Below are 26,584 nucleotides of genomic sequence, written 5' to 3' on the forward strand. Positions count from 1 at the left end.
ACTACTCTGTAAAACATTAAGCAATGACTAATTAATGTCTTTTCTGGGCTAAACATTTCTAATCTCTCAAGCTAGTCCAGTGCCAGGAGACCATTAGGAAATATTCAATACAGGCCAGAGTATATATTAGTCATTTCCAAGTAAAAATCTTTTCTTTACCATGGAAATAAATATGAATTTTATAAAATGTATTGAAAGTTATTTATCAAAAGTAAGACAGATGAAAGGAAAAAGTAGAATCATGCCATGTTCTTACAAGCTCTAGCATCTTGATTTCTGTCTGTACTCATTATTTTGTAATTATTCTTGTCTTAAATATAGTAAGCCCAGTTTTACTGGGGTCCAAAATTAGAAAAGATGTAACCACATATCATTCTCACTCATCTGGGTCAAGTCACCTGAGTTTTAAGGAGACTGGAAGGACCAGATCCTTAAATACTGGTTCTTGATGAATCCCTCTTAGTTGAGATGTCTGTTGAACTAAAAGATAAAAAACACAACTTATCAAAATTTGTGGGAGGAAATGAAATTGGTGCTTAGAGCAAAATTTATAACATTGAATACATATATTAGAAAAGAGGAATGATCTAAAATTAATAACCTAAATTTTCATCTTAAAAAACTAGACTCTCTGACTTTGTCTCCATCAAAAAAAAAAATTAGTACAATTTTGATGTTTTTTTTTTTTTCTAAGTGAGAAACAGGGAGGCAGAAAGACAGACTCCCACGTGCACCCATCAGGGCTCCATCTGGCTTGCCCATCAGGGGGCGATGCTTGGCCCATCTGGGGTGTTGCTCCATTGGAATGGGAGCCATTCTAGCACCCGAGGCAGAGGCCATGGGGCCATCCTCAGTGCCTGGGCCAGTTTTGCTCCAATGGAGCCTTGGCTGCAGAAGGGAAAGAGAGAGAGATACAGAAGAAGTAGAGGGGGAAGGGTAGAGAACCAAATAGGTGCTTTTCCTGTGTGGCCTGGTTGGGAATTGAACCCAGTACTTCCACACACTAGGCAGATGCTCTACCACTGAGCTAGTCAGCCAGAGCCTAATGTGGGTTTAAATTCACCAATATGCCTATTCAACTCTGTTTAATAGTTGTACACCAACTATGAATATTTTTCTTTCATGTGTATAATATTTATTACGCATATTATTACATACATTTTTTCCCTCAGAAAACATGTCATAATGAAATCAGATAGAGGGAATTATCACTACCTTTATTTTAAAATAATAAAACAAACATAAGTGAGTGTTATAGGTAGGACTGTGGATGGAATTTCTCAACCCAGAGCAGAGAGTATTTCTCTACTACCTACAAGTGCTTCCTCCTCATCTTGTGCTTTGTCTATTTTTATAATAATACATAGTTTCAAGAATAAAATCCATGAGATCAATTAAATAGCCCATTTTGTTAATGTATAGATTTCTTTTGAGCCAAAGCACAACTAAATTTTAGACTACTATTTTGGAAATAATTGAAATTTTAAGGAAATAAACTCTATTAAATATTTTTTGTGTTTCAAATAAGAACGTAAGATTGGATATCAAATAGTAATATACAAAGATATAAAAATATGTTTGATTTTTCGCCTGACCAGGCAGTGGTGCAATGGATAGAGTGTCAGACTGGAATGTGGAGGACCCAGGTTTGAAACCCTGAAGTCACCAGCTTGACTTCAGGGTTCCTGACTTGAGCATGGGATCATAGACATGACTCCATGGTCACTGACTTGAAGCCCAAGGTCTCTGGGTTGAGCAAGTGGTCACTTTCTCAGCTGTAGCCCCACAGTCCAGGTACATTTGAGAAAGCAATTAATGAACAACTAAGGTTCTGCAATGAAGAATTGATGCTTCTCATTTCTCTCCCTTCCTTTCTGTCTGTCCCTATCTGTCCCTCTCTCTATTTTTGTCACAAAGTAAAAAATATATATGTTTGATTTGATAAAATTTTATATTGAAAAATCTGCTCTTTATAAAAAATACATACATATGTGTGTGTATGTGTGTGTGTGTGTGTGTGTAATTGATGTGACTAGTTGCTAGGCTATTATTATAAAAAGCTTCCATATTTTCTTTAGAAATGCTATGATTTTCACAGTCACTTTGGGGTGAATCCACATATTTGATTGTTCAGAGTTGCAACAAAAGCAACTCTAAATCCAATAGGATTTTGTCATGCTGAGGCATCTCAAGGCATTTTGAAATCATATTAAAAATGAAACGTGAGTCAAAGTTGAAATTTCTGTGATCCGCGAAAGGGTGATGAGCAGTTCTCAGCACCAGCATCATGATCAATGTTAAGTGCTCGCCCGTGGGGATAGTAGCATTATCACTAGATAGCTGCATAGTGGTGTCATACAAAACAGTGTGTGTTCCTGCCTGACAGATACTGATAAAATGATGACAAGCATAACTAGTGACTGTTATGACAAAATCCTCTGTGTGGGGCCACACAAAGTGGTACAAACATCAGCTGTAGTGCTGCTTATGATGCCCTTCCACAGCCCCCAAAACAAAAGACCTTTGTCTGGCCTGCAGATATACACTAGCATTAATGAAAGACAGAACTTCCAGACCCTATCAAAAGAGATGTGTAGAGGTAGGGGAAACATTGTTAATGGCATCAGGTTCAATATAGAAGAATGGCACAAAAGACTGCGTGTGTGAGCTAGAGAAGCTGATTAGGATTAAAATAAAGATCCTGGCAGCTAAGAGCTGACAGTAAAGAAAATGCAAGTAAAGAAATTCAGTGTTTGCCATGAATCCCACAACCGACTTAAAATGTGTCTTCTAATATGTTCCTAAGTTCTTAATAACTTCTTTACTCACAAGATATCTAAATAATTATGTGTTTAATGAATGAAAAGTCAATTTTAAAAGAAAACTCAATTATATTAAATTACACAGCAATTATAGAATATATGATTATTTTTTTTTTCATTTCTTTTTCTTATTTTCTTTCCTTCTTGCTCCTGGATTATGAAGAAATGAAGGAGAAAAGAGATCATGTTTTAGTGGCTATACTCTCTTCACAAAGTCGTGTATTTTTAACATATTCTTTTTATGTTAAAAACCAATGTGATATGTGAATTTTTAAATAATTACTATGTATGACAATATGCCTTTTATGTAGAGCAAAAACTGGAGGGCATGAGTAGACATTATTTTTGGCTAATCAATAAGACATATATTCCAAAGGGAAAGAAAGAACCTTGGTGAATGACAAGGACACAAACGGTGACCATAGACCCTGCCAGCTGCATTCCCAGATGGAGTCTGGAGGAACAACAGGTACTGATTTACATTGTCGGTAGCTCTGGGTATGAGGCATGTGGCATTGTTCATCCCCTAGCCTCCCACTGGGGACCACTGGGCAGCCTCCAGCCACGAACACTGGATGCTTCTCCCCATGAGACCTCCAAAGTTTGGGCCTCACCATCCTGAGCCCCATTGATCTTTCTCCCCTTTTTTTTTTACCATCAATTCTGAGGAAGTTTTCTAACATCTAGGATAAGACATTGTTCTCCTCTATCAAGATTTCATCACTTTTTAGCCTTGTCTTGGAAACTAAAACATATTGTTTGTATTCCTGATTTATCACGTCTTTTCTCTACAGCATCAGATATCTCAAAATCTACCTATTTAAAGAAAGGAGGGGAACCAAGGCATTAAAATTTCAAATATTTGCCTTCTTTTACAGCTTCTCTCTCACGTATGTCATATTCCCAAACATTGGCTTATCCTCATTTTCTTAAGTGTTTCAATCTCTTCGAATTTCAGCTCTTTCATACATTCTGTTCTCACGTCCTCAACACCCCTCCCCTCACACAACTGATACTTCCTTTTCAAATCTAGTTGTAATGTCATCCCTTTAAAATAGCCTTTCTGGCTCACACAACTTGAAGTGAATCATGCCTCCCCTACAACTCAAATACACTTTTTCATAGAATATTTTTCTTTTATAACATTTATCACAGTCTGTAATGATATGAGTTGGTATACTTGCTATCTTACTGTATGTTTTTTCCCATTACCATAAGTTCCATGAGGTTAAGGGCTAGGGGCTATGATGGTTTTATTCAACATTTTGTAATCTAAGCCTAGGACAAATAGATGCTTGATAAATATTTGTTGAAGAAACATGCAACAAATACAGATATATATACATACAATATCCAATCTCCCCTTTTCACTTACTGGCAAAATCTTGTTTTTTGTTTGTTTATTTGCTTGTTTGCTTGATTGGTTGGTTGGTTGGTTGGTTGGTTGTTGTTGAGATTCTGCTATTTATTATGGGCCCAATTGCAGTAGTTATTTCTCAACAGTCTTTTGTATGAGCATCATTGTCATAGTTTTGTCTCATTTAATATAAGTCAAATTATTCCAGAAAGGGCCACACTCAGTTTTTTGTACTTCTCTTTTCCCCACTATGTATCGTTTGGGAAACATGAATAAAAACACTATACTTTAAGGGTGATGGAGCAGGAAGCCAGTATGGCTCTTAGTGCTTAATGGTTGCCTAGAGCACTCACTTTCAGCTTGGGCTCTGCCTCTAGTGTTCTTCATATATGAGAAGTCAATATTGACTTGCTTACGCCAGTACAGTGGGCTTTTTTAATAAGCAATCCCAGTTCAAAATGTGATACTAAGAAAGTCATTCCATATCTAGAGGTCCTAATTTAATAATTTTGACATTGAGCTAGACAATTTCTAAGATCACTAGTTTCAACATGAGTTTTCCTTTAAAATAAAAACATAATTTATCCAAACATCAGCATATCTTTGAATTTAAATTATTCTTTTTATGTTAAAAACCAATGTGATATGTGAATTTTTAAATAACTACTATGTATGACAATATGCCAGATGGCTTAATTAACAAAATTTCCTTTTTAAATGCACATGTTGTATATTTCTTGCATTTTTCATATTTCCCCTGCATTTTTTAAAGTATCAACATGTCATCAATTTAAATTATTTTAATTACATATTCATAAAAAGACTAAAAGGGACAGTATTCAAACTTACTTTTATGCAATCAAAAATTTTTTTCCAGAAAATTATACTGAAACCTAGATTGCAGTGAGATAGGAAAGTTATGTAATTTGAAGAAGTGGTTCCAAAATGCCAGTTTACAAACCAGTGCTAAGCAAGCTACATAAATTATCTGGATTATTTTTCTAGTCCCATTCCAAACCCCTTATGTGATAAAGAGTTTAACTTTGCCCAAAGAGAGTTCTAATCTTTGTCCTTGGCTTCAGGGAGATTAATGTCTAAGTCCTTGGAATATCATGCCTGATTGGAGTCTTTCTTTCTCTGTGGCCCTTGAGACAGTCTGCTAATAATAATATGGTGAGAACTTTGGGTCACACAGTTCCATCTGGACCTCCTATGGGTGTAGAAACTAAGCTCAGCATGTGAGCAATTAACTGTGCTAATTTGATGGAGCTCCAATAAAGACTTTGCATACCAAGATTCAGGGGAATTTCCCTGGTTGACAATACTTTATGTGTATTCTCACATATCATTTTTGGCAGTAGTTAATGTTGTCTATGACTCCATGGGAAGAGGACTTCTGGAACCTCCATGTTTGGAAATCTTCCAGGATATGCCCTATGCGTCTCTTCCCTTTGCTGATGTTGTAGCAGGAATTAGCTGCAAACGGAGGAAAATAGACACCCAGACAACTTGATCAAGGAAGAAGGACTTATTAGTAGCTGGCAGAGCACATGAGGTAAGTAGCAACAAAAACACGAGCTTCCCAAAGTTAGTTTTTCTGAGTCTGATGTATCTTTACAGCTTTATTTTCTTTGTGACAAGTGCCTGATTTCTTTGACTTCTTTGTCTGCAACCCTACATGACTTTTGTGTCTCCTGGAGGGGAGGAGTAAGAGAAGAGATATTGACCATCTGTCCTTACCCATTCACATAATCCATTTTTCTTGCTGGTGTGGCAAGTTTATTTCAGGGAACTGATAACAAGGACCACAGCTGTGATTTTTTATTTTTCAAATTTTCTCAGTCAGCCCTTGCTCCCTCGCTCCAAAACAATGAAGTCACTGTCTTGAGCGTAAGATCATAGACATTTCAGACTTCCCTCTCCTGCTTTCTTCTGGTATCTTTTCTCTCAATGTTAGTACATATTCTTTTCAGGAAATAACCTATACTGTGAGTATAACTCAGTGGGTGCTCTGAGTCCTTCTAGCAGATTCTCTAAACCGAGGGTTATTTTGCAAACCACCTGAACTTATTCCTGGTGTTGCAAGGGAAAGCAGTCTGTGTGGGTTGTGACCCCTAACTATGTAGTTATGTGAGTATTATACAATCAGATAATCATACTCAATAGGTTCAAGGTGTTTACAGATACTCTGATTAGGAAACCATAGGAAATAAATGTTAAGCTATTAGAGAAAAGCCATTTCTTTTTGTGTGTGTGTGTCTGTGGCAGAGACAGAGAAAGACAGACAGACAGGAAGGGAGAGAGATGAAAAACATCAATTCTTCATTGCGGCTTCTTAGTTGTTCATTGATTGATTTCTCATACGTACCTTGACTGAGGGACTACAGCAGACCAAGTGACCCCTTGCTTGAGCCAGCGACCTTGGGATCAAGCTGGTGAGCCTTGTTCAAGCCAGACGAGCCGGCGTTCAAGCTGGCAACCTCGGGGTCTCGAACCTGGGTCCTCCACATCCCAGTCTGACACTCTATCCACTGAGCCACTGCCTGGTCAGGCAAGAAAAGCCATTTCTGTGTTAATAATCTATGTCATACATATTCACAATAAATATATATATTTTTTTGTATTTTTCTGAAGCTGGAAACGGGGAGGGACAGTCAGACAGACTCCCGCATGCACCGGACCGGGATCCACCCGGCACGCTCACCAGGGGCGACGCTCTGCCCACCAGGGGGCGATGCTCTGCCCCTCCGGGGAGTCGCTCTGCCGCGACCAGAGCCACTCTAGCTCCTGGGGCAGAGGCCAAGGAGCCATCCCCAGCATCCGGGCCATCTTTGCTCCAATGGAGCCTTGGCTGTGGGAGGGGAAGAGAGAGACAGAGAGGAAGGAGGGCGGGATATGGAGAAGCAAATGGGCGCTTCTCCTATGTGCCCTGGCCGGGAATCGAACCCAGGTCCCCTGCACGCCAGGCCGACACTCTACCGCTGAGCCAACCGGCCAGGGCTTCACAATAAATATTTATTTAATTAATTTATATGTGTATCATGTATGTGTGTTTGTACATGTAATAGTAGATATTTGGATATAGACTCTTAAGAAAATATCTGGTTTGATTAAGCAAAGTTATTATAGGTACTTACTAAATAAAATATTGTTTGCTTTGGAGCAATTCTACATGTAAAGAAAGAAAAAAATGTGGTTAAAGAACTTGAATTTAAGTTTTACTACTCAGCTCAATATCTGTGTATCTTAGTAAGTAAAGTAATGTTTTAGACAAAGTGTTAAATATAAATTACATGCAAATGTTATTTTAATATGTTTGTAAAATCTATATTTCTTCTCTGGTAATTCTCTTATATTTTTCAAAGGGTTGCTAGATTATCAAAGTGGTCTGGGGATACATTTCTCTTCATTTTTTTTTTTACCTCTCTGAGTAATCGATAAACTTAATCGATATACTCATTTTTGTAACTTAACCTTTTCATCTAAGCTTGTTCTCTAATTTCACGAGCAGGAAAGTGAAAAAGCCAGGTGCCGTGTGTTCAAGATTATTGTTATTTTTAAAATTATATAAACTAAAATAGTTTTCTTTATTTAAAGGAGAATAATTATAAACTTCTTTTTATGTTTGCTTACTATATTCTTGGTTGTTGTTTTTTTTTTTATGTCAACAGGGGGAATTCGGGATGATCTTGGAAAATACCTGAATGCAGTAGGAAAATAGTAAAAGAGAAGCAGCCAATAAATAGTACTTACCAAGCCAGTTACTACTGTGGGAGCAAAATCAGCCTGGGGAACTCTGGGAATTGGTCTAGAATGCATGACTGAGTAAAGGGACCAGTGAGCTAGGATATTTGTGCACCAATTCCTGTCAATCACTACCTGATGGCTATTTACTAGGAATTATTAATTTCTCAACCTTTCTGGCCAGCTGGGAGGGTAGGTAGAGAAATTTTTGTCCTCTAGAGAAAATTTTCAAGCAGTTGGATGTGGAACCCACACTGTACTATCATAGGAAAGCCTGAGAGGTATGAACAGGACATGAACAATGTTTACAAATAACCAATATCTACTTGGTACAAGGAATGCTTGTAGGAAACAGACTCAAAAATATTTAATCACGATTAATATAGCTATAACTCTTGGTGTTGAATGCAATGAAAAATGTTGCTTTAATAAAAGGTGAAGAAGTTAAAGAAGAAAACAAACTCATAGACACAGATAACAGGATGGTGATTACCAGAGAGGATGAGTAGAGGGAGGAGGTAGAGGAGGCTAAAGTAGGGATAAATGGTGAGAGAAAGAGACTAGACCTCGGCTGGTGAACACACAATACAAATGATGTATTACAGAGTTGTACACTTGAAACCTATATAATGTTATTAACCAATATTACCCCAATAAATTATACTTACAAATAAATAAACAACACATGGCATGCAGTAGCATTGTGACTAATTGGAAAATCACCTGTACTTTTCCAAAACCAAGAGCCTATTATAAAGGGAGACACTAGAGAGACCAAGTAACTTGTGCACATTAATCTAATCTATATCAGTAAAAAGACTGTAAGAACTAGTAGTGGGACTTTTATTTCTGAATGCACTAGAGAGATAAAAAAAGAAACAAATACTAAGCACATTTTAAACTCTCAGTTCAAATCTTGGTAAAAGACCCTGAACTTTTCTATGGTAGCTGTAAAATGATCTTTTAATGGTTGTAATAGCAGTTCTCTCATAAATGAAAACCAGACTCAAAGTCATTTTTTCTGGTAACAGATTTATAATAGAAGTTGAATGTTGAATTCACAACCTTGCCATGCTCCTTATTGTAAAATAAGGACATATTATATCAGCAAGTAAGATCCAGAAGCTTTCAACTGGGATACCTGTGTATACTGAGACAAACTTGAGACTCTTGAATCATAAATTTCTCTTAGATGTCTTTGCCAATATAGCAGTCTGCATGCTCATATCTGTCATCCTAATTTGAGGACAATGAATAATATCATTTAAGCAAATTAGTTTATAGAAGGATGTCTACTCTTCTCAGGACATACTCCGACAACACTTTATTGCTTCTGGTGCTATAACTGCAATGAGATCATACGTGCCAGAGGGACAAATGCCCAGCCTGACTTGCGATGAAACTGCTTATACTACAAAAAGATGCAAGATATTACTAATTCATTTTAATTCATTCATTGTAATTCCAGAAGTATTATGCTATCACACATAACAAGAAACACCTCAAAAGTTGGCTTGATTGGATAGAATTTGAACTCAATGATGACCTACTTTTAATAAGACTGAGATGCCAGAAATTCCCAAGCCTACTATGGAGGAAGAATTCCAAAAGCTTGGGGGAATAGAAATAATGATGTGAAGCTTCCATGTGTGAACTATAAATAGCCTCCCCATAAATATACACCCACACAAATACACACCAAATCCCCAGAGAAAGCCAGTGGGCACTTGTTTTATTAATATGAAGCATTAGTGAAGTGAACATCACCTCCTCATACTCATCTTGTCCTTGTAAGGCTGGGAATGATGGTGGAGGTGCCATCATTGAGATTGACTCTCTGACCTACATAGGGCTGTATGCCAGCTATGACACTCTAGAGAAAACATGAATGATAATAGTAAAGGCAGCAAGACTGCAGATATTGCAACCTACAGAGCTCTTTCCAATGCCTAATGACCGTGGTGCCCTTAAAAATAATACAGATGAGAAACTTACCAGACAATAAAAAGGTTGACTCAGTAAGTCTCTGTTGCACAAATTCTGCCCATTTCAAAGAATGCATGTTTCCAGGACTGGTAGTTGACTAGCTGTTGGGAAATAACCTATTTCAGTTTGATCAGATGAGTTTAGCCTAACAATCTGACACAGGGTGAACATCCACTTTTGCTTTGAGAGTAAGTGTAGAGTGGAGTAGCTGTGGTCAGTCACCTGACTGTGTCCCTGTATGACTGACCCTCATCAAGAATACTGAACGCCAAGGTTATGATGAGCTCCGCATTTGGCAATAGTTAATGTAATTGTTACATATTGTTGCTGGCAGAATTAAGCATGAGACTCCAATGAAATGGGTGCCTTGTAGCTTTCCCTTGGTTTCTCCTGGACTTGACACATATATCTTTTCCCATCACTGATCTCTCACCTTTCTCTGTGAATAATGCTAACCACTGGTTTAACAGCTTTTCTCAGTCCTTTGACTGCTATAGCAAGTTATCAAATCCTAGGGTGCCCTTGGGGGGCCACTGGTATGTCTACTACAGTATTAATGCATCTATATAACAGGGGAAACTTTAGATCTGGTCCCTAGAAGCCTGACTTGAGTCATCATAAAGGAGAGTCCTGGCTTCTTTCTCAGATTTCCATCTTAAGCCAGTTTATTGACTGGAACACTTTGCTTAAAATGATGGCCCACTGAGGAAAAGACAACCAAAAGTACTGATGGTAACTCTTCCTCCAAGATATTTTTCCAAATAAGTTAGGGCTATTTATGGTAGAAATGTATGATAAATATGGAGGCTGTTCAGGGTTTGCTATTCCCTGCTTCTGAAATAATACTAATTCCTAGGAGCCTAAAATGCTATTGTGATCCACCAGTCAAAATAAGAGCTTCACCTTAAAAGATTAAAAAAGTGCAAAACAAAACAAAAGTTCCCACACAACTAAGAAAATATTCTATATTTGATGCTTATACACACAAATCTCCATTTCAGAATCACCATTATAAGCTTCTTTCTTTATGTGAAATAGGAAATCTATTCATTTTAATTAGAAAAACTAATAGTATCTCCAATTACATGACAAACAACTTTCCAGAGACTCCTGCTATATAGTTAACAATGGTTATGAGGTGTGCCTATAAATGAACAAGACTATACTGATTTAAAAAACATACACTGGTTTCTCATAATCAAATCAATGCCTTACACCTTCAAGTGCTAATTTTAATGGGCAATACATGTATTCAAAGAATAAGCAGACCCACTAAATTTGTACAGACCCTTCTAAAGAATTGTTTTTGCTGGTTTTCTTGGTGAGACTGGATTATGTTCACTTTGGTTGTTGTTACCCTCTGAAAGAAGACTTTATTTTCTAGGAAGATTAAATAAGCATTTATAGACAAATATAGTCAATGATTATTAACTAAAAAGCAATAGTTTGATTAAAAAAATGTTCCATTAAGAATCAAAGTATGATCCTGGCTGGGTAGCTCAGTTGGCTATAACATTGTCCTGATATGTCAAGTTTGTGGGTTTGAGTCCAGTCAGGGCACATACAAGAAGCAACCAATGAATACACAACTAAGTAGAACAAAAAATCAATGTTTCTCTCTTTCTCCCTTCCTTTCTCTTTCTCTCAAATCAATAAATAAATTTAAAAAGAAAATTTTATAAGGAATCAAAAGTGCGTGAGATTGTTGGCATGTCAAAATGAAAAAAACAAAAACAAAAAAACAAAAAACAAAACGAAAAAGAAAGAAAATAAATTACCCAGCCATAAATCTTGTCTTCAAACTATTTATATTATAAGTTAATTTTCTAACCATACTTGTAGGCTGAGATTCTGCAAAAGCAATATCAAGTTTATCAGAGATAAATCATTATTATCTTCACCTGTTAACTTGATACATAATTTTCCTCAGGTCTCCTGGGGCCTGGATGGTTTTCCCCAGCAAGCTGTAATGTTTTATTTTGGGGGTATTCCAGAAGCACCATATATTATGACCAGTTGCTGCATTTTTGCAAACACTGTTTCCCTCAAATCCTATGGAAAAATAAGAACAAATGTCAACTGTTGCTGCTTTTTTCATCATTCAAATAACATGGCTTATTTTATATATAGGACTATTTTTTTTTCAAAAATATATAGTTTTATTTGATTGTTCTCCAAATATCATACTCATGGTAAATTGTCACTTTATAAATTAAATCTCTGAAGTTTTTTATTGTATTGAAATTGTGGGGAATTGTCTGCTTATTTTATATAACCTGATTTATGTATTTCCTCTCTATATGGATTTAGAGTAATTTAGATATATAGTCCCTTGACATTTCTTTATCCCCATCTAATTACTAAATTTATAGGCCTATTTGCCTAACTCTACACAAAAATTTACATTTTTTCGCCCTGACCGGTTGGCTCAGTGGTAGAGCGTCGGCCTGGCATGCAGAAGTCCCGGGTTCGATTCCCGGCCAGGGCACACAGGAGAAGCACCCATCTGCTTCTCCACCCCTCCCCCTCTCCTTCCTCTCTGTCTCTCTCTTTCCCTCCTGCAGCCGAGGCTCCATTGGAGCAAAGATGGCCCAGGCGCTGGGGATGGCTCCTTGGCCTCTGCCCCAGGTGCTAGAGTGGCTCTGGTCGCAGCAGAGTTACGCCCGGGAGGGGCAGAGCATCGCCCCCTGGTGGGCAGAGCGTCGCCCCTGGTGGGCATGCCAGGTGGATCCCCATCGGGCGCATGCGGGAGTCTGTCTGTATCTCCCCGTTTCTAGCTTCAGAAAAATACAAAATAAAAATAAAAATAAAATAAAAATTTACATTTTTTTCTATAAAACTCATACTTGTTTTTTTTCCAATACCAAACACCATCCCATCTAGTACCAACATCTTTTTAGAAGACAGAAGCTGAGCAATTCATTTCAAAAGTTTTGTTTTGTTTGTTGACTCTCATTGCAATAGTTCTTTGCTAAAAACATTCTTATTTTATTTTTTAAAGCTCTAAATCCCCCAATAAACCTTTCATTTTTCTCTGTACTTACTATAAATATAAAATAGCATTCCCTCTGAAATGAAGGAAAGCTTAGATCCATATACTATGTCTTTCTGAAATATTTGGTGTAAACAATAAAGTATCATTTTATATGAGTCAGAAGACCATAATGTCATTTTTAAAACATTTTAAGTGTAATAATTACCTAGGAATTAATCTCATCATGTATACCATGTAAATCAACATATCTTTAAAATTATATTGCTCTTTACATCTTTTACCAAAAAGCACGTATTATCTCTATTTTGTTATCTGCAGACAACCTCTTCTAAATGGTATTCCTCAAATAAAAAGATAATAAAGAAAAAGCCAACTCCAAGTAGCCAACTGTTACCCATCCCCAGAGAGCAAGGAGAAAATGAACTCTTGACCCTCCTTCTACACAAGTCAACTTTCATTCCAAGGTAGGCTTAAATAAAGTATAACGCAAGCCTTCTGTTAATAATCTACTGTAGATCCAACATGCTACTCAGCTCTGTTCTCCTTGTTCATCTCTATAGTTTCCCTGATCCTGTATTAGTTGCAGCCATTAATTTTACTTTTTGCTTAACAGGATAAATAAAGGTAATCAGATCAGGATTACCAGAAATTTTTAAATGTTTAAAACTACCAGATTCTAACCCATCCTTTCTTCCTCCTTATTACTATAAAAGAAGGGATTTCCTTCTGTTATTTGACACTAATAACCTATATATACTCTAGATCTCATCTTCCATCCCCACACACCTTCTCAAGAAGAAGAATAGAGGAAACAAGGGATCAAGAACATGTTTGAAGAAATAAAGACTGAAAACTTTCTTAACCTGTTGAAGGAAAAAGCCACACGAGTCCAGGAAGCACAGAGAGTCTCAAACAAAATGAACCCAAAGAGGCCCACACCAAGACATACCATAGTTAGAATGGTAAAGATGAAAGACAAACAGAAATTCTTAAAAGCAGCAAAAGAAAGAGAGTTAACTCTAAGGAAGTTTCCGTAAGACTGGTAGATGATTTCTCAACAGAAATATTTCAGGCCAAAAGAGAATGGCATGAAATATTTAAAGTAATGAAAAGCAAGGACCTACAAACAAGACTACTTTACTCAGCAAAGCTATCATTTAAAATCAAAGAAGAAATAAAGAGCTACCCAGACAAGATAAAACTAAAAGAGGTTGTTACTGTCAAACCAGTATTACAAGAAGTATTGAAGGATCTTTTTTAAGGAGAAGAAAAAGAAAAAAAGAGGAACATAGTTATAAAGAATAAAATGGCAATAAAATTGTACTTATCAATAATTAACTTTAAATGCCAATGGCTTAAGTGCTTCAATCAAAAGACACAGGGTAGCTAGACTGATAAGAAAACAAGACCCATATAAATGCTGTTTACAAGCAGCTTACTTGAGAATGAAAGATACACACAGACTATAAATAGAGGAATAGAAAAAAGATGTATAATGCAAATAGAAATGAAAAAAAGAAAGCTGGGGTAGCCATACTTATATCAGACAAAGTAGACTTAAAACAAAGACTATAAGTGACAAAGAAGGTCACTACATAATGAAAAAGAGAGTAATCCAACAAGAAGATATAACTCTAGTAAACATTTATGTACCCAAGGTAGATGCACCTAAATATATAAAGCAAATCTTGATGGGCATAAAAGGAGAAATCAACAGTTATACAGTACAGTCATAGTAGGGGATTTTAAAACCTCACTGACATCAGTGGACAGATCTTCCAGACAGAAAATCAACAAGGAAACAGCGGCCTTAAATGGCACACTAGATCAAATAGATTTAATTGATTTCATTAGAGCATTTCAACCCAAAGCAGCAGAATGTGCACTCTTTTCAAGTGCACATGGGATATTTTCTGGCATAGATTACAAGTAAGGACAAAAAACAAGTCTCAAAAAATTTAAGATCAAAATTAGATTAAGCATCTTCTCTGACCATAATGGTATGAAACCAGAAATCAATCACTAGAAAAAAATCTGAAAATCATGCACTTGGTCCCTAGATTGTCACAGAAGTTCTATATATCAGAGGCAAACATGACTTATGCAGAGAAGAATTAAATGTTTTGCCTCAGAAATTTCTTTACATTAGGGAGGAAATCCCTCTAGCAAGCACTCAACTCTTGATCCTATGGCCAGAACTTGGTCATCGGCCCATACATGATAAGGTTAGTGTTGAAGACAATTATTTGATATGTGCAACCTCTGCTGTGAGAGAAATGCTAGTCACAAAGGAAGGAGGACTGTGTGTGTATACATACACGTGCAGGGATGCTAAATGGATTAGCTGCTGAGAAAGCAAGCTATTATTCAATGTAGAGTTTCTCACACCAATACGCATATTTTAAACAGTGTATACCTTGACTCTAACCCTGCAACACTCCCTCTTTAAGTTCAGAAACAAAGTCCTGATCTCTAAGTTACATTCTCCAGTTATCTCATTTGATAACTCATTAGCATTTGACAAAGTGGACCATTTTTTGATTACCAAAGTACTTTCATGCCTTGCCTCCATACACTGCCTTCTATCATTGGGATCCTTTACCAACCTTCTTCTATCAGTTGTTAAATGAGAAAGTTACTTATGGCTTTATTCTTTGCCCTTATTTTTGAAACTTTGGACATTTTTTAAAAATGTCTTTTCTAATACTTTATTTTCTATGTGCCAGTGGCTTCCAAACTTGTATATCTATATCCGCATGCTCTTCTGAGTTCTCAATTTCTACGTCCAAATCAATACTCCACATCTTACCTTGGAAAATTCTGCAGAACTCAGATTCAACACATATAAAAACAAATGTGTCATTTTCCCCAAATATTAAACACCAGTCCAATTGCTCAAGCAAAGAAAACAAAATTACCATCTTCACTCTTATATACAAACACAAAATCCAATGACTGAGACTTGTCTTTACATTTCTATTTTTCTCGGCTATTATCATTAGTCAAAAAGCTACGTTCATTCCTTTTTTTTCAGATGTGCCATTGATTGCTTCTTATATGTGTCCTGATGCGGGGCCTCTGGATCAAGCCAGCAACACTGGGCTCCAGCAGGCAACCTCAGGATGGAGCCAGCGACCTCTGCACTCCTGTGCAGCAGTCCATCCACTGTGCCAGTGGCCAGGGCTCCTTATCTCCTATGTAGGCTACTGTCATTGCCTGCTAGCTGGTTTTCTCCTTAAAGTCTCTATTTTTTTAAAGTTAGTATTTAAAATATTGAAGCCAGAAAAATCATTTTTTTTTATTATAATTTTATTTTTTTAATGGGGCGACATCAATAAATCAGGTTACATATATTCAAAGATCAACAAGTCCAGGTTATCTTGTCTTTCAATTATGTTGCATACCCATCACCCAAAGTCAGATTGTCCTCTGTCACCTTCTATCTAGTTTTCTTTGTGCCCCTCTCCCTCCCCCTTTCCCTGTCCCTTTCCCCCCTCCCCCCGTAACCACCACACTCTTATCAATGTCTTTTAGTTTCACTTTTATGTCCCACCTACGTATGGAATAATGCAGTTCTTGGTTTTTTCTGATTTACTTATTTCACTTCGTATAATGTTATCAAGATCCCACCATTTTGCTGTAAATGATCCGATGTCATCATTTCTTATGGCTGAGTAGTATTCCATAGTGTATATGTGCCACATCTTTTTTATCCAGTCGTCTATTGACGGGCTTTTTGGTTGTTTCCATGTCCTGGCCACTGTGAACAATGCTGCAATAACATGGGGCTGCATGTGTCTTTACGTATCAATGTTTCTGAGTTTTTGGGGTATATACCCAGTAGAGGGATTGCTGGGTCATAAGGTAGTTCTATTTTCAGTTTTTTGAGGAACCACCATACTTTCTTCCATAATGGTTGTACTACTTTACAAGAAAAATCATTTTTAATATTAAATTGCTTGACTCTTTTGATGAAAATCCTTTAATGGTTTTCTAATACACTTAAAATAAAGAAAACCATTTTTAATATTAACCATGAATTCATTCATAATGTTGTCCCTGCCTTTATCTATAACTCCTCTTGTATCATTTAGTTTCTCATTATAATCCTATTCATGTCTTTTTGTCCCTATTCAATGCTGTAGTCTTTTATTACCTCTATGATGTGATCTTCAGATATTTTGGACTTTGTTATGATCCTTACAGACCACCCTCATTACCACCACCACCACCTGCTTATTTAGCTAATCCTTATACACCTGTTCAGTCTAACTGAAGCACTTTCTGTTAAACAAAACTTCCATAAAATTCCTAATTGGATAAAATTCACCAGGCACCTACCTTAGTTATACTCCTTCAAAACATTTCTTTGTGCTTTTAAGTAGTCATAAAATACCATTTTCCTTAGTGGGATATAAATGTATCCATTACATAACCAGCCAAAAATGGCTATTTGTGTTTATTTTTCCAAATTGTGAAAAAAAAATGAAACTGACTTCTCTATCTTTATATGAAGGAGCTCAGAAAATTTAATCCCCCCAAAAAAACATACAACATGACTCACTGTAACAAATACAATGTTTATCTTGCTACTGTTCTACTATTAGTGTCCTCACAGTAAGTGGCACAAGGCATATGCTTTCTTGCATATTAGTTCTAAAAGTATGTTAGTGTGCCTAACTAAAGAAGGTAGAGCTTTTATTTTTGTCTATCTGTTTCATCTTGATTGCCTTAAACCCTGGATCTTAATAACTGACAGGCAAGTTTTTGGTTCTACATCAACTTCCCTGTTAATAGTCTTTTTATGTGTTTTATTTGAGGACTCCATAACTGAGCCCTTCAGCCACTCTCATCTGGCCCACTCTCCTGTGTTGCTTCCTACACTTTTCTCCTCACCCTTACCTCGCATTTTAAGTGTATTCATTTGTTGTTTCATTCCCAGTGGGTATTACTAGCTAGTATCAAAAGTGCTTATTGGTTAATTGGTAGATTAATCTACTATAAAATATTAATACATAGTTGTATAATGTATAACTAGATAATATATGTTTCTGTAATAATAAAAAGTACAAAATATTAAAGAGATATTTCTCTACTGACAAATATAATACAAGTATTATAAATTTCACATTGCAGAGATATTTGGGGGCTGATGACACTTTAAGAAATACTCAAATCATATCAGGTAAATATTTTACCTTATTCTAGCTAATTAAGTCTTTCAGTTTGTGCATGTCCATATACATACACAGACACATAGAGTCACATACCATATATTAGTAAATATTTTTATGTGATTTTTATTAAAGAGATAAGTAACTTGTTGAGAAGGAGGCAGACTATAATTAACGCCAACTTGATAAGAGAACAAACAGGAACTTGCTTCCTTTTTCCTAGTCTTCCTAGATTTCTACTACTTTACACCATTAATTATGATTATGTTTAATGGGTGGTTGGGGTTTTACATATCAGAAGACATATCCCAGTTTCCATCCTTGTCAGTTTCATAATGGGCATAAGTTACTTAACATCTCTGTCTGATTTTTAAATGTACTTGTGTTAAAATAATAAAAGCCTCATCCTACATGACTTACATTGGGGTTATATTCCGACAAACTCACCGTAAATTGAAAATATCTTAAGTTGAAATGCCGTTAGTATACCTACCCTACCAAACATCATAGCTTAGACTAGTCTGCCTAAAATGTGCTCAGAACCCTTACATTAGCTGAATTGGGCAAAATCATCTAACACTGTAGAGGACTGATTGTCTACACTCCAGATTGTGTGGCTGTCTGGGAGCTGCTCAGGATCACAAGAGAGTTCTGTATCACATACTGCTATCCAGAAAAACATGAAATTTTAAAGTATGATTTCTACTTAATTCATGTCACTGTCATACCATCATGAAGTCAAAAAGTCATAAGAGAAACCATTGTAAATTCAAGACTCTCTATACTTTTGTTTCCATCTCTTCAGTGAGAAGTATATCAGATACTCTGCCTATGTACAAGGGAATTTAGAAAATGTAGGACTTCTTTTTTAGTTTATTTGTGAATTTTGATCTGAAACTCTCAATTTTCTAAAAATTTTTGATGTTATAGGCGGAATTGTTTTTCCCCAAATTTATACATTAAGCTCCCAACCTCTAGTTTCAATGTACCTCATAATGTAGCCATATTTAAAGATAGGGTCTTTAAAGAGGTGACTAAGTTACAATAAAACAGATAGTCTGGGGTCCCAATCCAGCCTGAATGGTGCCCTTAAAAATGAAATAGAGACATCAGAGGTCCTGAACAGAGGGAAGCCATTTATAAACCAAGGAGTGAAGCCTTGAAGTTCACCCTGCTGGCACCTTAATCTTGGATATCCAGACTCCAGAACTATGGGAAAATCTATTTCTGCTGCTAAAGTCATGTGGTCTGTGCTATTTTGTTACAACAGCCATACATAGCAAACTAATACACCACAGTTCTGTTAAGAAATAAAGACACACACAATGTAGGTTTGAGAACAATAAGGATTCTTCTTAGAGAAAATTGAACCTTCTTGCATCTGTCTATATCATGTACTCATCATCTTCTAAGTAGATTTCTAAATCCTTCTGGTTTGGAACCATAGGTCTTGTTAAGGATGCTCATTTATATAGAAATAATACTTACCTTATTGTATGAATGAGGTGATAATGAAATAAAATAAAATTTATAAATTTCTTAACACAGCTGCTTTTAGTATGTTCCCGTCAAAGTTATATACTTAATTTGTTAAAACTGTCAACATTGTAGTCAATTCTTTCATAAGAATTCTTTTTCTTGTTTATTGTGATCAGACTTTCTGAAATCTCATATTAAAATGTACACATACCACATTTCTCCCTTAGATCTCTTTAATCTGCCTATCATATTATTTTTTCTGCAGAAAAGAGATGATGCAAGTTTTTCTTATTTTGAAATGCATATTTACTTAAAGACATTTTACAGACATCTTTAACAAGAAAAATGCCCTTTATGTCAGTTTCAGTTAATTCTTTGTTAAACCATTTTCTCACATCAAGAAAATAAAAATAAGTTTTCAAAATTTGAAAAGCAACAGAAGGAGTTCTATGCCATTTTCCAGAAAAATAGCAACCTGTGACAGATTTGCAATCTGAACCTGAGGTGAGTGCTTCCCAGCGGTTGTTGGAAACACCAGCTGCTTCCATTTCTGCAGTCACTTGAGAAAGCAAATACAAAGCATGGTACCAAATAGAGTTTGGGAGACTGAAGTGCCAATCAAACACACTGCAGAAACAAATGGAAGAAAGAGATACCGTGCACTTAGAGAGGATATGGTTCATCTAGCCCATAACCAGCAAAATTGTTATGTGTTCTTTTCCAACTTGTGAAAGATGAAACTAACTTCTCCATCTTCCATGGAGAAGCAACTGAGAAAATTTAAAACACCCCAAATACACCATATCCTTCAGTATAACCTTACATCAATTTTTAAAAATGATTAATTAGAACTAGAAACTTGATTAAAATAACTGTTTTCTGATTAAGTGTACAGGGTGCAGCAAAAGTAGGTTCACAGTTGTGAGAATAGTATGCAAAACACAGAGTTTATTTTTTGATTATTATTTATTAATTATTGCATTATTTCCCATACAAACAACTGTAAACCTATATTTGCCCTGCCTTGTATATGTAGGGGTAATTTTTTCTTGCATGCGAAGTGCTTACTAATTTTATATTGCATTTACTTAGATATCCTAGGATTTACTTATGATTATTATTCTAGAAATTTGGGAGTGTTTGAAATTAATACTAATTTAGTATTTGCTGAATTTGTGTTTGAATTGTCTCATCACCACCTGTCTCATGTGTCATCTGTTGTTTCTGTGATTATCAGTTCTGCGTGGTCATTGGCCGACTGCCTGCCAGCAAACCAACCTGGCAGAGTGTCTCCTGGTGCCCTTGCCTTCTGCCGCACACTGCACACATCCTAATTCCATGGAGGGGCTGCTTTTTTGGATCCTTAAACGAGCTATGCAGCCAAATTTGGAAAGGTTGATGTGTATTATAGACAAGAAGAGGGGCAAAATTTAACCCTGTAGTTTGTGACTCTCTGCTCTAAACATACTTAAAGTAATTTTTCCAAGTTTTTGAAATGCAGACACTCTGCAAATGAAGCAGGATAATATTTGATTAAAATACTTCAGATCATATTCCTGCAGGAGACTGGAACTTACCACCCAGGCTGATAGCAGCTGGTAAGTTAGTACAGTGGTATGACTACTATTATTAAATATTTGGAATATCGCTCCTGATATTTTTAAACAGCTTTATTGAAATATAATTTCTATACCATAAATCTGTCCATTTAAAATGTACTATTCTGGCCTTGGTCGGTTGGTTCAGTGGTAGAGCGTCGGCCTGGCATGTAGGAGTCCCGGGTTCGATTCCCTGCCAGGGCACAAAGTTCCTTTGAGACATTTTTGCACATGATCAGGGAGGAAAAGAAGTGGTCATTGGAATGAGATATGAGAGCTCATTGAGGGTAAGTGTTCTGAAGACAAACAATATCCAAAATGTGTGTGAACTTGATGGTAAAGTTAGAAAGTAGTGAAGGATAATTGGAGAGAAATGCCCTAAGAGTCTTGTGTATTACTTACATCATCCACACAGACGTTGAAGGCAGTGAGAATGATAGCCATGCCTGGGATGGGAAGCAGTTTTAAGTCCATTAATGTTGTTAAATATAAATGTTACAAACTTCACATAAACATTAATTAGAAGGTATGGCATTTCAACTCTGCATATTCTCATGGAAGTTTTAATTTTAATTTTTTAGTCAGTATGTATTATTTTTATTCAGATGAACCAAAAATGTTTTATACCAAATTCATAAAACTAAATAAATCCATAATAACTTAAAATAAACTTTCAGACTATTTTTCTAAGTTTGTATCACTTATGTGACTTTTGAAGTTATTAAAATTTAGAACTGCTTCAAGATTTTGGAGACAACATGTATTAAAACTTTCCAGACTATAAGTTATTATAATCATTTGTTTATATATCCACTTTACACAATAAATTATAAGTATTTTAAAAGTAGACAGGTCTTTTAACATTTATCTTCTCTATCTACTTTACAATAATGGAAGCCAGAATATATTATAACCTTAATAAATAATTTTACTGATTGATAAAATATAAATGAATGTGGCCCAAGCAATATATATTACACCACCTCTGGAATATCTGAATAATTTCTTTTTTTTACTTTTTCATATTAAAAGTGCCTTGATAGGCCAATGCCCAGTACCAGACTAGTAAGAAAAAAAGGTATTATTTAGGGCACTTAGGACACACCCCACATTGTTTACTCTCTACTCAATATAAAAGATGTAATTCCTGATAGTGAAAAAGCAAAACTATCTCTCCTTTCAAATATCCTTTTTCTTTGCATCAGATATATGGGGTTACAGAATCAAAGCCTTGGCTGTAATTGGGATATTGTACTAAAAATGTCTCCTCACATATCTAGTCCTGGTTCATAAACCAACATTTTCTCTCACCAGCCTGCCTTAATAACTGTGTACTTTTGAGCTTATATAAACAAAATGGCATGGCTCATCAAATCTGTGATTAAAGAGGCACTAATGCACTTGAATCCTTAAAGAGAATGCACTAGTTATAAAGGAAATTCACAGCAACTCCAGACAAAACCTTTATCTCTGGATGTAGGTGATGCTAGTGGAAACTGGGTAACCAATATCTATTTCTGCTGGGGATGAATTAAATGTGTCTAAGGGTAGGCAAGTAGAGAGTTAGGCACAGAGAGGTATGCTTTAGAATACTGCAACCATGATTTGGAATAATGCCCACATCACTTAAAATGTATGGGATTTGAACCAAAGCTTCTCAGATTATGTGGATTTTATATTTCATTATGACAATAAATATGACAATATTAATTAAAAAATTTGTTGAACAAGATCACATGAGATAAGAATAAAATATATTGTTGGCATATATAGACTCTTTATAAATACATCATACTAATATTAGTCTGCCTGGTAGAGTTATCCTCCAAATAAACATCCAAATTGCAGAACCTACTTGTCCATTCCCTAATACTCCCCTACAGGGATCAGCTTGATGAATAACTTCTTTTTTTTTTCTCTTTTTTTAGCAAGGGAGGGGAACAAAAAAGGACAGAAAAACAGGAAGGGAAACAGACGAGAAGCATCAACTCATAGTTGCAGCGCTCTAGTTGTTCATTGATTGCTTTCTCATATGTGCCATGACCAGGGGGCACCAGCTGTGCCAGTGACCCCTTGTTCGAGCCAGCGACCTTTGTGCTCAAGCCAGCAACCTTGGAGTCATGTCTATGAAACCACGCATAAGCTGGTGACCCTAAGCTCAAGTTGGTGAGCCTGCATTCAAGTCAGCAACCTTGAGGTTTCAAACCTGGGTGCTCAGTGTCCCACATCAATGCTCTATCCACTGTGCCACAGCCTGGTCAGGTGATTTCTAATTGCTTAATAAAATGACCTTAATAGAATCACAACAATCCTTAATATTTTTTCTCATTTGCTTAAAAATTTCTATTCCAACTGAATATAGAAGCATACCTAAAAGAGGTAGCTAGAAATTAAAATAAAATTGAAAGAAAATTGAGGCTTAAATAGTTCTAACTATATTTATGAAAAATCTTTCATTAAATTGAGAAAAAAAAGTTCAATCACTTTGTTCAATCTTGCTAAAATTGAACATTTTGAGTATATATTGATTGGGTTATTTTGGTAGGGTTTCCATTAAAAAGTATTCATAGGCTCTAATAGGTACAACAGCTGGGAGGTCAACAGCTGGGAAAATCACCAATGGAAACATGACTAGTGCAGAGATACATTGTTCTCTTCCAAGGTTCTTAGAAAAGTATAAATTATAAATTAAATGAAGTTACTAAACCAGAGAAAATCTAGTCAGTCTTGCTGAAATAATCTTACTGATTTTCTAAGCATGTTCTCAGACATTTGGCAGTGCTTATCATCACAAGAATAAAAATTAAAGTTCAAAATGAATATCTGTTTTAGCTTCTAAATTCAATTGGATAAAAAAATAACTTTGTAAGCCTATCTGGAGTTACTGTATTAAATTTCAACAAATGCGCCTGACCTGTGGTGGCGCAGTGGATAAAGCGTCGACCTGGAAATGCTGAGGTCGCTGGTTCAAAACCCTGGGCTTGCCTGGTCAAGGCACATATGGGAGTTGATGCTTCCAGCTCCTCTCCCCCTTCTCTCTCTGTCTCCCCCTTCTCTCTCTCTCTCTCTCTCTCTCTCTCTCTCTCTGTCTCTCCCTCTCCTCTCTAAAATGAATAAAAAAAAAAAAAAAAAATTTCAACAAATGCTCTTAAGTGACCAGGATGATGCTACAGAAGTTCATGATAAGAATCTGTTAATGGTCCCCAAAACTTAGATGACATTTCCTGAAAATATTGTGAAACATAAAATAAAATTTAATTTACTTTAATATAAATTCAATGCTAATATAATTTTAATTTTAGAACATTATATAAAAACCTATAAAAAGAACATAATAATGTATTAAAATTTTTGAACATTTGATATGTTGTGAAAAATATTTGCACAAAAAATATAGATTCACTTGCGTAAAATAAAATATTTTGGTACCAGAGCTGTTACTGTTATAACTTTTTATAAAAATATTTCATAAAATGTTAGAGTTTGAAATGATACTAATGGTAGTTAAACTAATATTCTCATTTTTTTTCATTAGAGCATCTAGTATTAAAAAAGTTGCTTTTTTACAATTTCACAAAGTTATGTTAAGGGCAGATTTGGCTGACTCAAGAACAGCAGACAATTGATTCCTAGTTCAACATACAAGATCTATAAAGCACAGCTTTCTAAATATGTACAGGTTATTTGTGAAGTCAGAAGATAAAAACAGGAGAGGGTGAGATGGATGAAACGTAGGCTTGATTAGAACACAAGTTGGAACAAAAGTTTTTCAGGGCAATTCAAATGTGTTAATAGCAAAAAGAGTATAATGCTTTTCATGCATTTTAGGCAAGGACTTATAAAGCCTAAGTCAAAGTACTCATAATTAAATGGCTTAGATAAATAAACATTGTGTTCATCCTACATTTAAAGTTTTTCTATACATCTGAATATTGTTGGGAGGCAAAGATTGTCCCAATATATATAAAAAAAAATTTGTTCCAGTATAGAAGATGAAAAGGTCAGATATTAAATTTTCCAGAACATTTTGCAACTAGGATATAAGTATGTGGCTTGAAATTAAAATGAAAATGTACCACACAAAAAAAGTTTTGCATCAGAATCTATCAGTGTGATGGTGAGAACATGGGGAGAGAGTGCCCAGTGCTTACCATGGCATATCTGCAGCATGTGGTGTCTAACAGAGGATGCCATCATGCTAATCAGATGGTCTGTGATATAGGGCAGAAAACGGTTTCCTTTTCTCCTCTAGCATCTTCAGCTGCTCTAATAATTAAGCTGTAATAAGACAGATTAATAAGAGAAAAACATTTTTTTATGTAAGAGAGCCCCATAAAAATGTGAGGTTCACAAGCAGTCAAGTAATTTAAACTTAAGTACCATTGTGAACTAACAAGAAGGAAGTAGTGGTCTGAGACTTCAAAGAGAAGGATGACAATTCACAGAAAGTTGAGAAGAACCATGCAGATAAGTTTTTCCAATATAAAAAGTTATCTCTGGTGAATGTTCCCCTTCTTTTACAGGTCCCCTATCTAATTCCTGAGGGAAGTAAAATGCTCTAATAACATTGGGCCTGATGGTCTTTAGCTGGAAGCAATCTACCCACCATACTGGCACATTCTGGGGGTCATATTCTGCTTCTCTTCAATGCCATGACTGCAGCCATGGCTTCTACAGCTACCCCCCAATTCAACAAGTCATTATATTGCATTTGTACATATGCCATATTCACTGCCTTGTGACTCAACATCAAGGAATATAACAAGTATAAAGGGAGGTTTATATTTACTTCTTAAGTGTTAAGAAACATTTAAACAAATAATTATTAACTATGTTAGAAGTGTTGGGACCCAAGATAGGCCACTCTAAAATATTCTGCAATGTCTTATTGATTGCTTTCAGTTAAAGCTACTTGACAAGCCCAGGGCAAGAATGGTACATTGACCTTTTCTCCGAGCCTCCTTGAAAGCAGGAAATCTCCCCTTTGAATGGTGGGCTCTTTGCTTCAGGGGATCTGAGAAAGACACCCTTATCCTAGAGTTAAGGAACTCAGGGCTGAGAAATCTGTTTAAACAAATCTTGTTATACCTTGACTAATCTGCCTCCTCAAGCTCTCTTTCTGTTTGGATTCCTTACTAATGAGCACCCAAACTTAATTTTTTTTGTTTTGTCAGTTCTTCACAAATGTATTATGTCTTTGTCTAAAATGTATAAAAAGCTGCCTACCTCAATTATTTATCTGAACATCATTTATGATCTCCATGCATATGGATTAATTGTTTTTTTCTCATATTAATATGGACTTGTATCAAATTTATTATTAGTCAATAATAAATAAGAACACAAAAGAAGTAGATTGGGTTTTTCCACACCCCTGACATGAGGAAGCAGCATCTTTCTCTAAAACACACCATTAGAAGTCTAAGCTC

This window comes from Saccopteryx leptura, chromosome 3 (genome assembly GCF_036850995.1).
Source record: "Saccopteryx leptura isolate mSacLep1 chromosome 3, mSacLep1_pri_phased_curated, whole genome shotgun sequence".
NCBI classification, from domain to species: domain Eukaryota; kingdom Metazoa; phylum Chordata; class Mammalia; order Chiroptera; family Emballonuridae; genus Saccopteryx; species Saccopteryx leptura.